We start from the raw sequence: 15,016 nt of genomic DNA on the forward strand, positions 1-15,016 counted from the left end.
TGGGGCATGACACAGCAGGGGGCCCACGGTGGCAGTTGCACCCAGGTCTGCTGCATTGAGGACTGTAGCCTCTGTACATGGGACCCACAATTTAACCAAGCTAAACCGGCGCCCCAGAAGCTCCATTTAAACGATGCAACTTTCTTGCGTGCTAGCTAGACACCTGCAGCTGTGTCTACATTTGGTTGGTTTAAACGACAGGTTAACAAGTTCTCAAGTTTGTCCTCAAACGTTTAGCTGCATTAACACAAAGGGGGTTGCCTTCTGTAATCACTCCCTGTATTCATACTTGATAAATAACCACGTTGGTTGCATAGGAAATGCTCTTTAATTTCCCATGTTAAATAAAATCGCATTATTAAGATTCTCCCATTTTACAGTTGCTGGTGACTTTTGTAAACCTTGTTGACATCGTTTACGATAACTGTCATGATGGCTACTCTAAGTATCTAAGAGCCGAAAAGATCAGCTTTGCTATCACGCTAGCGGGATAATACAGCAATGGGACCTCGAGTTGTTGCAGTTATTGCAACAAATGAACCACAAGCAACTTTAAAAAAGCAGATGCTGCGTTATTTCTTTGGTACCATGTTAATGGGTAATTTTTTCTTTTCATTTGTTGTTGAGAGAAAAATCAGTCCTTCTGACAGGTCCAGTCTCAGTCTAAGTAAATCTATGAAGCCTTGTACTTGTACTCCATGTTTGTCCTGCCAACTTTTCAAGAACCACTGCATCTCTCCAACCCCTCTTGTTTGTGTCTCATAAGCACACGAGTGTCCAGGCTGTGTGCTTATCTCTCTCTCTCCTCTCTTGTTTCTCCTCCTTGTCCTCTCTCTCCACTCAGGCTTCTCTGTGCTGGACCATCAGCCGCCTTGGGACCTCTTTCTCTCCTCACTCCAGATGTTGGGATCTGAATCTTCGTCTTTCGAGAGATTTAGCCTCTTCCCTTGCTTCTGTCTCGCTCTGTCTTTCTCCTTGTATGCATGTTGCCCCTTGTCTCTCTCTCCCTCTGAGTGTCTTTTCCTTCCTCCTACTTGTGTGGAAGATGTGCTGCAGATTTGAGATGCTTATCATGATACTATTGATAATATTCCAAATAATTCCCTTAATGGGGAGATTTGTCCAAACATGGAAGCTGAAGAAAGAAAATCAGGAGTACAAAGTGTTTTAGGTAAGACGTATGTTTAATATAAAAATAACTATATAGATATACTTGCACATTTTAAACCAGCTAGAGGTCTGTTAGTTTGACAGACGTTGACTGCAAGATATAATGGATATAAGGTTCCCACATACAGTTGCCGTCTCGTACAAAGGACGGGACCTCCGTGTTGTTACATTAATATGGTCAGCAGGGCATAATGTGGTATTTTCACCCTTTTTTTTCATGTACAATTTGGTAAATTATGATCATTTTAAAGCTGCAGTACGATATTAGTGTATTTTCAGTCTGGCAACACTGGTGAGAACGTCCTTCTTATGGCTCTCCATGGTGCTTGGCTTCTTAGGCTTTATATAATTACAATTTTTAAAGCCATATTAAAAAAAATAAGGTTATTCCATCAGGTGTAGGAGTCACGTTAGCAAAGCGAATAGACTGGGCAGATATTTTATGATATTTTCCGAGAGCTTGTAGATAGTTTTGGCTTGATGGATAAGAGGAACTTTTTGCAATATCTAAGAAGTTTAGAGGTTATTTTGAGTGGAAAAAGAAGAAACTATTATTCTGTCTGAAAGCACAATCAGCATCAGTTGTTTTTATGAAATGATTGCAAAAACTTTTGGTGAAAATTTCTTTAAAAAAAATCAGGAAAATCAGTCATAGACGACGGAAAACCACAGTGGCTGAAGCCAGGTGGTCAGTTTGAGATTCAGTGGGCAAATTTACACACTATATAATTATACACAGGTGTTATTATTGACCAGTAATGGTACTCATGCTGCCTACTGATCAAGGTAGTCCAATAGTGGGCATGAGGAAGCAGAAGTATTGGAGAGTGAATGCATTAACCATCGCCAGAATCTCCCCAGTTGTGCTTTTTTGTAAACACCAACCACCAAAGCAAAAAAAAATTGGACTTGCATCGGCAGGTATAATTGGCTCTAAAATGATCTCTTTGTGCCATTGGAAGAGTCAGACAAAGCCTGTTTTTGCTGAATTGAACAAATTGACAGATATTGCCTCTTTTGAAACTTTGTACCCCTTTTTTTGTTTACTTTGTAGCTACATGTGTTAATATTTGTTGTTGTTCTTGTGTACTCTAATATGTTGTCTTGTGTTGTATTATGTTTTATGTCCAAAGGAAAACTTCAAAATAAAAAACTTGAATTACATATTCTATTTTGTAATTAAAAACTCACTATAATGAGCTTTGGGGACAAAACAATCCTCCATGGTGCAAAAATGTATCTTCCAGAGTAACATCCTCTTTTTGTACACAAGAAGAAAATAATTAATTTAAAAGGCTTTTATTTTGGAAGATACTCACATGATTTGACTAAAGCAACTTCCTGTATGTACAAAAAGAGGATGTAACTTAAAAAGGCTGTTACTCTAGAGGATATCCAGCTGAGGCATCATGTAAGCTTCAGATAATCTTTTGAATATATTTTTGGAGGCTTTCATTTTGGAAGATACTCACATGATTTGACTAAATCAGACTGCCTGAAACTTCAAGTTCAGATCAAACCAGGATGGGGACAGCAGATTTTGTCGATAGGAAGGGATCTTATGTAAAAGCAGGAGAAATAATTACAGCATGAAAAACCTCTGTCAATCTTCACATGGCCACCTTACAACAGGGGTGTGTTCATGGGGTGGCATGGGGTGGCATGGTCCCTAGTCTAAAATCTGAATGTCGACCCCAGGTGCCACCCCCTGAACCATAGACTGTATAAAAAGATGGTCAACATGACGGCTCCCTAAAAGTGAAGCTAAAATATTTTGAGTGCTGCCGTTAGTCCCTGCTGACTGGCTGCATAGGTCATAAAGCCCGCCTCCTCCATGTTAACAGATGGGACATGAGTCAAACTATAAAATCAAAATACACGCCAAATAAATTTTTTTCAAACATGGTATCTGTCATTATAGTTAGTTCTAATCATGCTGATGTGAAGTTTTCATTTTTCTGGCAGGTTTAGTTTGAATAAGTTATTTGATGCTCTAAAAAGGATGATTGACACCTCTGTTGACAAATACGGCTCCTGCAGCCGATCTGTACCGGATTAGCAGAGTAGAGGAGGAACGGCGAGAGGAGACGTAACTAAAACAATCACTACAGTCATTTAAGTTTCCAAATCTGTGAACGTCTGCTTCAGACCAACACAAGAAGCTGTTCTGCTGTTAAATACGCCGACGTGCGGGATCTTTGACGGTTTTTCGGTAAGTACTTTTTTCTGTGACTTTTAGAGATGAGTCTTTTTGAGCACTTAAAGAATTAAGCATGTTAGATTTAAATGTGGCTATGCTACCGTTAGCTCCCAACCACTGGGTGGCTGACTGGGTTTGGCTGATGTACTAAAATTCAGTTTGAATGGAAAAATACTGAGCATCAACAAAATAAAAGCCTCTACATTTCTTTTTATCATGACAAACTGATAAACAGCACTGTTACCTAATCGCCCGGGAGTTTCTACACACAGTGACAGGCTCATTCTGTGGGAGCTGCCCAGCATTGCCAGAGAATCACCACTGAATCATCTGAAACCTCCTTGCCTTACATATTGGCAGTTCAGCAACCATTGTGAAACTAAAAGAGATTGTGTCTCTCCTCCCCCAGCTCAGATATTCCCTGATGCTTTGGGGAGTCAAACTGGCAACCTCGCAGTCACAATCCCTCCTCACAAGCCTGCAGGCCACAGCTGCCCCTCCTCGCTGATTGGTAATTTCTTCCTGCGGAAAACTGGATGCTTCACGGCATGAAGTGCACTCCAGATGTTTGGAGTGTTGTAACATAACAATGCAGGTGGTAGTCTGACAGTGAGGTGGATCTCACTCCTCAACGCTGCCAGGAAGTATCTCCTGTCAAGACTCCCATATGAAAAAGGGGGGTTTTCATTTGGTGCCGTTTGGCTGGTTTAAAAAAACATCTCAAAAGGAGATTGCATTTGTGGACAAATCCTATTAATTTCTAGAGATGTTCCAATACCATTTTTCCTTTCTGATACTGATTCAGCTTGCTGAATTTTCAAATGAGCTGATACCAAGTACTGATCCCATGGGAGACTTGACACAAAAACAGGTGTACCCTTTTAACTGGGTATGGATGTGATAAGATTGCTATCATTTCTGAGTTGCTTGGTTGAGACAATGAATGACGGATAACCTTTTTAAGTATGTAGTCACTGATACGTGTGAAAGGCCATTAATAAATAAATATCACATGTTTAACACATCTCTCCCACAAGTAGGAGATGTGTTAAACATGTGAGCGTTGGAGAGACCCGGATTTTCACCATGAAGCTGCTTATGTTGGGTATTTACTGGTTTAATTTGATGGGTCAGTTCGGTTTGGAGAGAAGACATTTGAGAGATAATTTGGCTACTTTGTGTGGCAAGTGGAGGGTGGAAAAAGGTGTGTGTACCAACAACGCCACCTGGGGAGTTGCGCCCCAGGAAATAGTTATAATAATTTTAATATAATAATTTTTGTAAGGTCACGCAAGGTCCAAAATTACCACAGGGCAAGAGACTGTTGTAGAAAATATACAAAAATACTTTATTTTACAAATCAATAAAATTCACAAATTGACAGCTGTTTGCACGTCATGAAAACACTTGGGCCAAGGGAGGGGGAATGGATGGATGAGTGGACGGAGCTGAGGCTTACCACGGCGGCCCAGAACCAAAATCAAGGGAGGAGGAGAAACTAAATCAAAACATCCGTGGCACTGCACACACACGCAACTGGGGATCGGTGAGAAAAACCCACCACCAGGGGTTGGGTCGCCGCCTTGGGCCCACAGCGCCTGTCCACAAACAGAGAGGGAAAATGAAAACGGCCTCAGTGATCAACAGCTGACACACACACACATACACGCACACACGCGCGCGCATACACACACACACACACCCAAACAACAATTAAGTAATAAAAGAAACAGAAACCAAAATACCAGTACACATAATAAACTACAAACATACAAAATAAATCCCATTAACAACCTAATTAATAAATCAATACAATTTAGTGGCAATTCCGAGTCCAGGCGCCAGCTCAGTGAAGAGCGCAATGGCCACGGGGAGTCAACCGGGCCACACAGCGCCACACAAACCCAAGGGCTAAAACAGGGAGAGTCCAGAAGAGGCCACAACGGGTCAAAGAGAAGAGAGCAGAGCCAAAACAGCAGTGCCGTCCAGGAAGCTGCAGCAGTGGGTTAAACTACTTCGGCCTCACCGGCACAGCATCACAGAGGACGAGAGGAGGGATACTCCAGGCTGCAGCATAAAATCATTACAATCAGCCAGGAGCGGAGAAACAGATTATAAAAGAAAAGGCGGACAACGCCAACTTACCACATGGAGGCACAATCACACCCAGAGGGGCTACCAGCGGGACAACCCGGCCCCACGCCACCACAGTCTGCATCAAGAGAAGACTGTCACCATTACGCATTTCAGCACATTGAATGGGAGAAAGAAGCAACTGTGCGCTTTACCTGTGCGCTGCGGGAGGAAACACGCACCGCAACAGCAGATGCGCCAACAGGCACGACAGCACCAAACCACAGCCACGCCACCCAAGCTCCACCACGGCAGGCCACAGCCACCACCAGGGACCAGCGAATCCGGAAAAGGAGAGAGAGAGGCGCGCCAGGTATGGACACTCTATATAGCGGTGCGGTGCCGCCCATCAATCAGTGCTCCCGATACACAACACAGCGCCCTGCTGCGAGAGGGGGTACACAGTGCTCCGGCCACATCTGGATAATTTAAGAATCTCGGAAATGACACAGAAACAGAAAAGGAATCCTTATAAAAACCAAGCAGCGCCTACAAACAAGCTAAGCTAATGTTAGCAGCAGCCCCTACAGAGACATAAGCTGTGTCTCAATTCGGGGGCTGCATCCTTCGAAGGATGCGGTCTATGGAGGGTGAGCCATTCGCAGCCTGCGTAGATCCCTAAGCCAAACTGAAATGAGACGGTCTGGTCTACAGAGGATTTCCTGTTTGCTTCACTGTTCCCGCTCTTACCCTTGCGTCACCAAACGCTGCTCCTGTCACCTTGCAACGTTAACGGAAGTTAGTGGGCTAACTAGCTAGTAAACTAACATCAAGTAACATTATTTTAAAGATAACTTGTTTCAAGGCCCCTTTTGTTTTTTTTATATTTGTATCGCTAGCTATTCTATTGAGTTAAACCAAGTTTACATTTGAAAGTGTATTCCTCGACCGCTTAAGAGCGAAATTAATCTCAGGATACGTTGGACCGCGAAAGTTGACCCCAATGGATCCTTCATGGCCTGGAAAATGGAGGACGCATTTGTCGACCGCATCTGAAGGAGCCCTTGAAACGGGACAGCCTTTGACGCGTTGCTGTGTCGCTGCGCTACCGTCATTTGTTAATTCGTAGTTGCTATCATCACAAAATAAATGACGTGAAATCACTTCCTCTTTGCTGCTCTAAAATGGCAGTTACTGGTGGCAGCCATAATACATCTATGGTGGCAGAACAGTGCTGCTTGCTGAGTAGGCTATTGTTTTGGAGAGGCGAAGGCCCTTAGCGGAGAGGCATCCATACATTTTTTTTCAACTCCGTTTTCCTGTGATAACAAGTCATTTCCAGACGATTTCTCGAGATCTTAACTTGTTTTTCTGGTTATCTCGGGATATCAAAGCTGGTTTTCTTGGATAGCGACACAATTTTCTGGCGATCTACAAAACAAAACAATTGGCTGGACACTGTGATCTTCCAGACCGTGACATGCCATGCTGCCTTTGCCCACACTAATGAGATACGTTTGAGATTTTCGGGGCTAATAAATGGCGGTTTCGCGCAATTTAGGCAGTATTGAAGGCATTTTCATATGCTGGTGTTGATATCAGGACAACTTTATTTAGTTCACAATATTTTTTGTTATTATATTATGTATGTTTTCTTATTTTTGTCATAGCAAACACTATTTTTATGGGCTTCATGCCAGCATGATTTTGTGAATCTTTCATAAAGCTGCCAAAAACACTGCTCACCTCTCACCTTATGTTTTGTTTCTTACTGTTTGTCAGTCCCTTGCTCGTCACCTCCCTCATGACTGACTCTGGCACAGTAGTTGCTGTGACAACATTGTACACTTACTGTAAAAGCAAATCAATGCGGTCATGCACTGAATCAACACATCAGATGTTGTCAAGCGTGGATGTTGTCAGTGTCAGGGAGAGCCAGGGGGAATAAGAGATATTTATCAGACATGTGTCGTCTTGTCTCTTTCCCGAGTGTCACAGTTATCCAGGAGCTCGGACACAGCAGCAGCAGCAGCAGCAGCCAGCGTCCATCTATCTCTCTGTGGAACATTAACCCCAGGACACCATCAATTATGAACTAATTAATCTATTTAAAGTGGGACATTTGCATTTATTGCCATCTGGCAATTCTGGTAATAAACACAAACAACTAACTAATTGATCATCACTTAATGTTTGCCCATGAAAATATACAGCCACATATATTACATTTGGCTAACAGGGACATAATTGCGCTGGCAACGTTGTAACTTTTAGATGTGCTATGAAGAAGTCGTATTTTATTGTTTTATTTTATGTTATATTTTGATTTAGGTACTGGACATGAACATGTCGCCAAAGTTTCAGAAGCTAAGAGATGAATAAGTTTTAGAAAACTGACTTTTGTTGAATATCCACAGCCAATAACTCTTAACAGAAACTGGGAAAATTCAAAGATCACAGTGCTTAGTGAGGAAATACATTCAACTGAAAAATAATACACTGGTAGTACTAAATAATTAATTTCAAAACTTTCTGGGAGGGGCGTTGGTTTAGCTCAGCGGTTAAGTCACACGTCCCATTTACAGAGGCTCAGTCCTCGATGTGGCGGCCGTGTGCTCGACTACCAACCCTTACTCTCTCTTCCCCTGTTTCCGACACTGTCCACTGTCCAAGGCCATAAAAGGCCAAAATAAATAATCTTAAGAAGCTAACTAGGGAAATGTAAAGGGGAGAGGAACGACCACATATCATATCATGTAAAGATGGGAGGAAGAATTAAATAAAACAGTCAACAATAATTGGATAAGATCAGGTAATCTAATCTTGGCCTTTATGCGGATAAAACCCACAGGTTGGATTGTTTAAAACTTTGGCTGGATTAGAGGGAAAAAATCGAATAAAACTTTTCGGTCGGTCAAACAAAAACATTTTTACAATAATGTTGATACTTAAGACATTTTTTAAATATTTTGCTCTTGAATTGCTGCTTTGCTACAGTGACATTTCTACCATGAGGTAAAAATAAAACAAAGGATTTCATGCACATAGAATATTTTGCCAAATACTTTCAATATCAATCACGAAATATTGAAATTAAAGCAGCTGTCAGGAACTTTTGTTTTGTGTGGATTTTGGCGCCCCCTGTGGACAAAGTATGTAGTATGAAGTCACATTCAGAACGCTGGTAATCTGGATTTGGTAATCCTTGGAAGTCAGTATCTGGATAAGGTTGATCCACACCAGTTTTCTTGGAACAACAGAGATGAAAGTGAGATGGATAACTGGATCAAGATTTCCAAATCCGGATATTGTTAATCAGATTAAACCTTTTGAACGACTGGGCCCTAAGGATGGCGAGTTTCGATCACCACCATATTTTGCCCCCAAAAAACTAACATATCTGGAAAACGTGCAACACATCCTTGGATGGCAGATCCTTTTGACCTTTTGTGAATGTAACATTATTTTGCTGATCTGCCAGATGAAATAACAGGAAACGACAGATCAAATATTTACTGAAGCTGCGAAAAAAAGCAGTCACTCATAGATAATTAAGTTTATTCAAGAGATTCATAAGCTAGAAAGACTGACTTTTAAAAATGTTATTTTTACCAAGATAGAAAAACGACATTGCAAAAGGAACAAAATGGATATAATAGTTCTCAGCCTCCTTCTGTAAAATGCTGTTGCCTTATGCTACGTACCCTGTCAATTATGGAGTTAATTACTTAAATAAGTAGTACTGCATAGAGAACCCCTGTTTCAACATTATATATGTTGTTTGTTATCTGGTTAACATGGATGTTGGTATGTCTGGTAACTCCTTTGCTGTTGTTTGGTCTCAAAAGATCTAATAAGATAAATATTTCCCTTTATAAACAGGTCCTGAAGACGCTCAATAAGATCTTGGACGGCAAACGACTAATAATAATGCACTTCACAACATGATAAAACACAGATGATTGTGCTGCGTTTGGGTGCTGAAACTATAATTGGACCACCATTGTACTACTACTCTTTCATCACAGAGGGGATCAATAATCCTGCGGAGGGAACCCAAGAAATTATCCCGGAGATTCAGCCTGTGCGGTTCAGAGCCGACGATGCCACGGGCGAGCGGCGGAGCAACACAGCAGCCTTGAATTTAATAATGAAAAGTTTTCACTCAGACCACAAACATTACTGCTTTTTAGCATAAAACTAGCCCTTGAAAGACGGGTGCCCTCGGTGTGCTTGAGGAATGCACTGCTTTGTCTAGACGTGTTAAAATTTTATGCTTCATAATAAAATTCATGCTCTTTTGTGGGAATAAATATTCTTTTGTGTTTGTAGGAGACAAGAACTACATTTTAATGCTTTCAGAAGAAAAGCCAAGCCATATATTTTTTACAGTTTGTTTTTATTAATATCCACAAGGAAGCGTTAAATTTAGGGTTTGATATGGAACTTAAACTTTGGAGGACTCACAGGAAATGAGCAAATAGCTGACAATATATGTGACTGTTTTATTTATACTGTCGGCCTGCTGCAGTGATGTTTTGTCTTTGTAGTGGTACCAGTTTTATTCAGTCAGTCTGTATCCTTTGCATGAGGAGTAAAGTCATTTACTCATTTAATCATTTGTTTTAAAAAGTAGGGCCGCACCTAACAATTATTTTACGACTAATTTTGCGATTATTCTACTTCAAAACATAAATCAACTGGTTTTGAGTAGGTACGTATAGGAAGAGGCCGACCTCTTACCCTCCCCTCTATTAAAAGATCAAGTTTTCCAAACTGGACCTGAACTCTCTCACATCTGTCCTCTCCTCTGGTTACTTGTGTCGAAAAATGCACAGTGAGCGAGTGGTTGAGCAAGTACTAGAGAGAACAAGAGCAACAGAGTGATGGTCAATACGAGCAGAGCAGAGAGAAAGTAAGGCTTATATTTTAAGGGGGGGCATTATGCTAATTTCAAGCTTCATATTTCACTCTGTGATACCTGTGGAGTAGCTTAGCATAAATTACTCCTCATTTTTCTCACACTGGTGATCTGTGCAGGCCCTCATTCAGCCTCTGCCTGAAACGACTCAGTCAGCTCTGTCCCTTTAAGATACCCCGCCCCTACAAGCCCACTTTCTTCTAATTGGTCAGCTCTCTGAAGCCTGCTGACGTGTAGAAAAAACAGTCTGAAACATGGCGTTCACAGCAGCCTGCAGACTGAGCTAAGAAGTCTGGGGATTACTCCAACATACTTTTACATACAGATTTGAAACTTCACCCACATTAAGTCTGGACATCGAACATTGTAACATTATATATATATATATATATATATCTTAAAATGTGAAACAACAAAATAACCCCTCTTTGACATCGTACCAGGGCTTCACTAAAAACATTTGAGGCTCAAGTCAGCGCTCCCCAGAACGTGGCGCCCTAGGAGACCTTTGCCTTGAACTGGACCCGAGTGTCACAACACCCATAACAACCACGGGTGCGACGTGCATGCTCCCACGTTTGAGATGATCATAGCTGGGTTTTTTAGCTGAAATTTCTTTTCTGGGAGATGCTTCAACCGGGTGCAGCCATCTTGCCTTTGCGACGCATTGACGCACGTTATACAAATCCACAGATTTCTGCAATCAGTGACGTCGACAAGTTGCCCTAACCCTGTTCAAGCTCCTGTGAGGAGTTTGTAGCTGGTTATGAAACGGACTGAAATTTATACTGATGCCTCAATATGAGCTACAAAAGCAAACAAGACCATCAGTGACAAGATTGATTATTTCTATATTTTTTTGAATGTTTGTAACCACTGCTGGGGGGTAGCTGTCAGATGAGGCGTCATTAACTTTGTAATTTTTCTAAATTTTCCACGGCAAAGATTGACAGCATGTGACATGTTTGAATGAAGCAGGTTGAGATTTTTTTGTTAAAAAACACTTCTTATATGTACAGGACAAGATCCACTTTGTCCACAGCGGGTGCCAAATTCAACACAAACCAAAAGTTACAATGTCCGAATTTCATTTAGCAGACGCTTTTGTCCAAAGTGAGAGTTAATGATCCATGCATTCATACCCAATGGCTATATTCAGTGTCTTGCCCAAGGACACTTCGACATGTGACTGTAGCAGTCACGGATTGAACCCCCAATGTTCCGATTGAGAGACGACGTCGACTCTACCACTGAGCCACAGCTGTCCCTCTGTTCCAGAGAGGGAAAATAGTGTTTTCAGTCCAGGCCTAAGCAGTAAATGTTCACTTAAACAAGTTAATCATGTTTTAAAAGTAGTTTAAAATGCTCTGGTTTGACCTTTGACACCAAATAGGAACCAATATAGTTGAAAATGTGCTCCCTCTGCACAAAAACACCAGTATTTCAAACAACTGTGCCTTTATGTCTGATGAAAACGCTTGTCAAAACAACCAAGCACACTTATTACATGACGCCAGCCCGGCGCTGTGATTGATAACAGTTGAATTGACCGTACGGCTGAGTTTCTCTCTTCTTAAAAACGGCAGAAATATTATTTGTTCTCCAATAAAAGTCCTGCAAAGACCAAACAGTTGAAGGAAGTAATTTCATTGGTCCTGGTGGAGGAAATTGATATAGTCGCACTGTATGTGGATTCTAATCGAGCAAAGTGGACATGACAAAGCTGGAATTAGAAAAGCGGGGGAGATTGATGGCTGTGAAAAGAAATGAAAAAGAGCTTTTAATAGGTGAGGCTTGTGGAGGAGTTTGTTTCATGGCACAAAAAAAAAACATTTAAAGCATTTATTCAATGTCTTATCAGGATTAAATATCTTGCCCTGAGGTTACACCTCACTTTGTGTTAATTCAAAAAGCTGTTTTTCACATCATCGTGAGCGCTTAAGAGTTTCTGGAATCATTAGAATGTCTGAATATCCACAAGGGCTTGTTTTAGTTTGAAAAATACTGGATCTCGCCAGAAAGAGATTGAAATAGACCAGAGTAATCTTGTCGTAAACCTTATAGGTGAAATGCTGACTATGATGCATGACTTGACACTTTCCTCATCCCTCAAATCTATTGTTTTAAATCGACTGTGCTTTCACACGATTCAATTATACAGTCAATATTGCAGGGGCCGCCTATCCGCCGCAAAATATTTGACGATATGAGAACCTTGTGTGACCCATTTATTTTGATTTGGGAAAACAATTGTATCTCATCCCTAATGCCTGTCGTGGGCCCGGTTCATATATCACTCTGCCGCCTGCATACAGATAGAAGCTGTAAACTCAGCAATATCAGAAAGGGACGAATTAGCATCGATTATGTCGTGTATTTATCAGGGGTATTTTCAGAATAAAGAACGGTGCCATCCCCTTCTTTTTGTAGCAGGAGTCAAAAGTTGAGCGTTCTTTTACAGCCGCTCGCTTTCTAATCAGAATAAATTCCTCAGAAGATCTTTGAAGTTCTATTTCTCTCTTTAGAGGTAAACCCAGTGTCACTCTGCGAGCATGTTTTATGCAAAACAGAGAAGAAAAAGCGCACGAGCTTTAACACCGACGATAGATCAAACCTCTCCGCGTTACCGATACACTGCTTCTATTTTCCTGCTCTGTTGTCTTTTCCTGCCATGAAAGAGAATTGTAAAAAAGACCTCCAACACTGCAAGAGAGAGCGAGAGAGAGAGACAGGAGAAAAAAAAGTAAGGGAAGGAAGGGCGTGCGAGAGTGTAGAGAGATAGTGTTTATTGCTTGTGGGAGGTGAATGATGGCGCAGCATAAAAACCCCCACCAAAGCGAGCAGATGGAGCCGATGTGACAGTAAAACCCCAAACGTCCGCTGAAGGTTTTTACCGGTGACTTATGAAAGCTATCTGTCAAAACAAAGGCAAGAGTTAGCAGGATGATATGATAATGAAGCAGCTCGGCTCCGGTGACAAATTATGCTCAAAAAGGTAAATTGTTTCTCATAAGAGGCCTCGGTGTGAGCGAGGACGGCGGGCGAGTGCAGGGTTATCGGTCCAGGAAGTGACATGAGACGAGTGGTTGGTGAAGTTCACGGAGAAATAGAGGCTATAAATTGTTACACTTTTGTGGGGGCGTGCTCCAACAAAAAGGAGGTGTCACAATAAAAAGGTAATAAATAATAGAAAGTGTTGTCATGCTGTGAAATCTTTTAAAACTCAATGATGGGATGATTTCTACACATCGGTCTCGAGTTTGTCCAGTACAATTAGACAAGTACTTTACATATGTAGAATTCTTAGGTACTTGTATTTAAAGTAACAATCACTATCTATCGCCGAATGAGGTAACACAATAGCGATAAAAGCCTTTGCATTTGCAGTATTACAGACTGGGTGTCTGTGGCGACATTTGCGGAAAAACCTAGTATGTGGCTGACCGCATCAGTTCAATGTGCGCTTTTGTGGACAATGTGTTATAAGACTGTCCCTATGAGTCTGATGACAACGTGTTTGAAAGCAGGTGCGCGCTGCGGACGTAGGTGAGGACAGCGGAGGAGCAGCCCTGCCTACCCCCCGAACAAAGTATTCAGAGCCGTATAGACAGAGAGTCGCATCAGTGGAGGTCCAAAATGCTCCATGATCCGCCATTGCGATGTCGCAACTCTCTCTCTCCACGGCTGTGGATGTACCGTCAGTCAGTCAGTCAGTCAAGTACAGACCCGTGTGTAGGGCTGACCCTGGCGGTCAGCCAAAGATAAGTGAAAATCGAAAGAAAGTAATTTGAAGGTCAGATGAAGTCTACAAACGAAAACGTGGAAAATCAAGAGAACCATGACAAAGGGAGCCAGCCTTAGACGTCTGGTTAAATTGGGAAGAGTGCTCTTGTAATTACCATTTGTCTCCAGTGGGAGGCGCTCAAGAGCACAAAAATTGAAATCTTCAAGATTGTTACTTTAAGTAAATATTTTAAGCTACTTTATACTTGCAAAAAAGTAGGATCTACGTCGGACATGAGTTGTTAGTGATGCCAAACATGCAAATAAAAAGTTCCTCTCTGGTTCTTCTATTTATAGGTTTGTGTAAAATGAGCTTTTGTTTTAGTGTGAACAACATTTCTCCCGACTCCCAAATAAAATATTTTCATTTAGGTCTTTAATTTGCAGAAAATGACGATATCAATATTTGGTTGAATAACCTGGATTATAATTAAAGCTTTGGACGACGTTAGGCCACTCTGCGCAAAACCAAGCAGCTCGGTTTGTTCGATGTCTTGTGACCGCTCATTTTCCTCTTCGTCACATTCAGGAGGTTTTCAATGGGGTTCACATCTGGATTGGGCTGGCCATGACATGAAGAGAGAGACACTGATTTAAGGAAATTTGTCTCAAATTTGAGGTCTCTTATTTTTTCTGGAGCTGTATAACACAAAACAGGAAAATACAAAAACAATACTTTCCAGCCTCATTAAAGGACTTTCTACATCAGACATGACTGTAAAGGTCTTCTGTGCAACAGCTAATTAAAACCCATATTTACTCATAAACTTGAGACGCGACCTCTAGTAGTACAGTAATTATGACAGATGCAGTAGTGGAAGTCAGGTGACGTACTATAGAGCAGAAAAAAAGTGTCCATCAAACACAGG

Source organism: Semicossyphus pulcher, unplaced genomic scaffold (assembly GCF_022749685.1).
Source record: "Semicossyphus pulcher isolate SPU_LCO1_2020_fin unplaced genomic scaffold, fSemPul1.0.p SCAF_18, whole genome shotgun sequence".
Classification (NCBI taxonomy): Eukaryota; Metazoa; Chordata; class Actinopteri; order Labriformes; family Labridae; genus Semicossyphus; species Semicossyphus pulcher.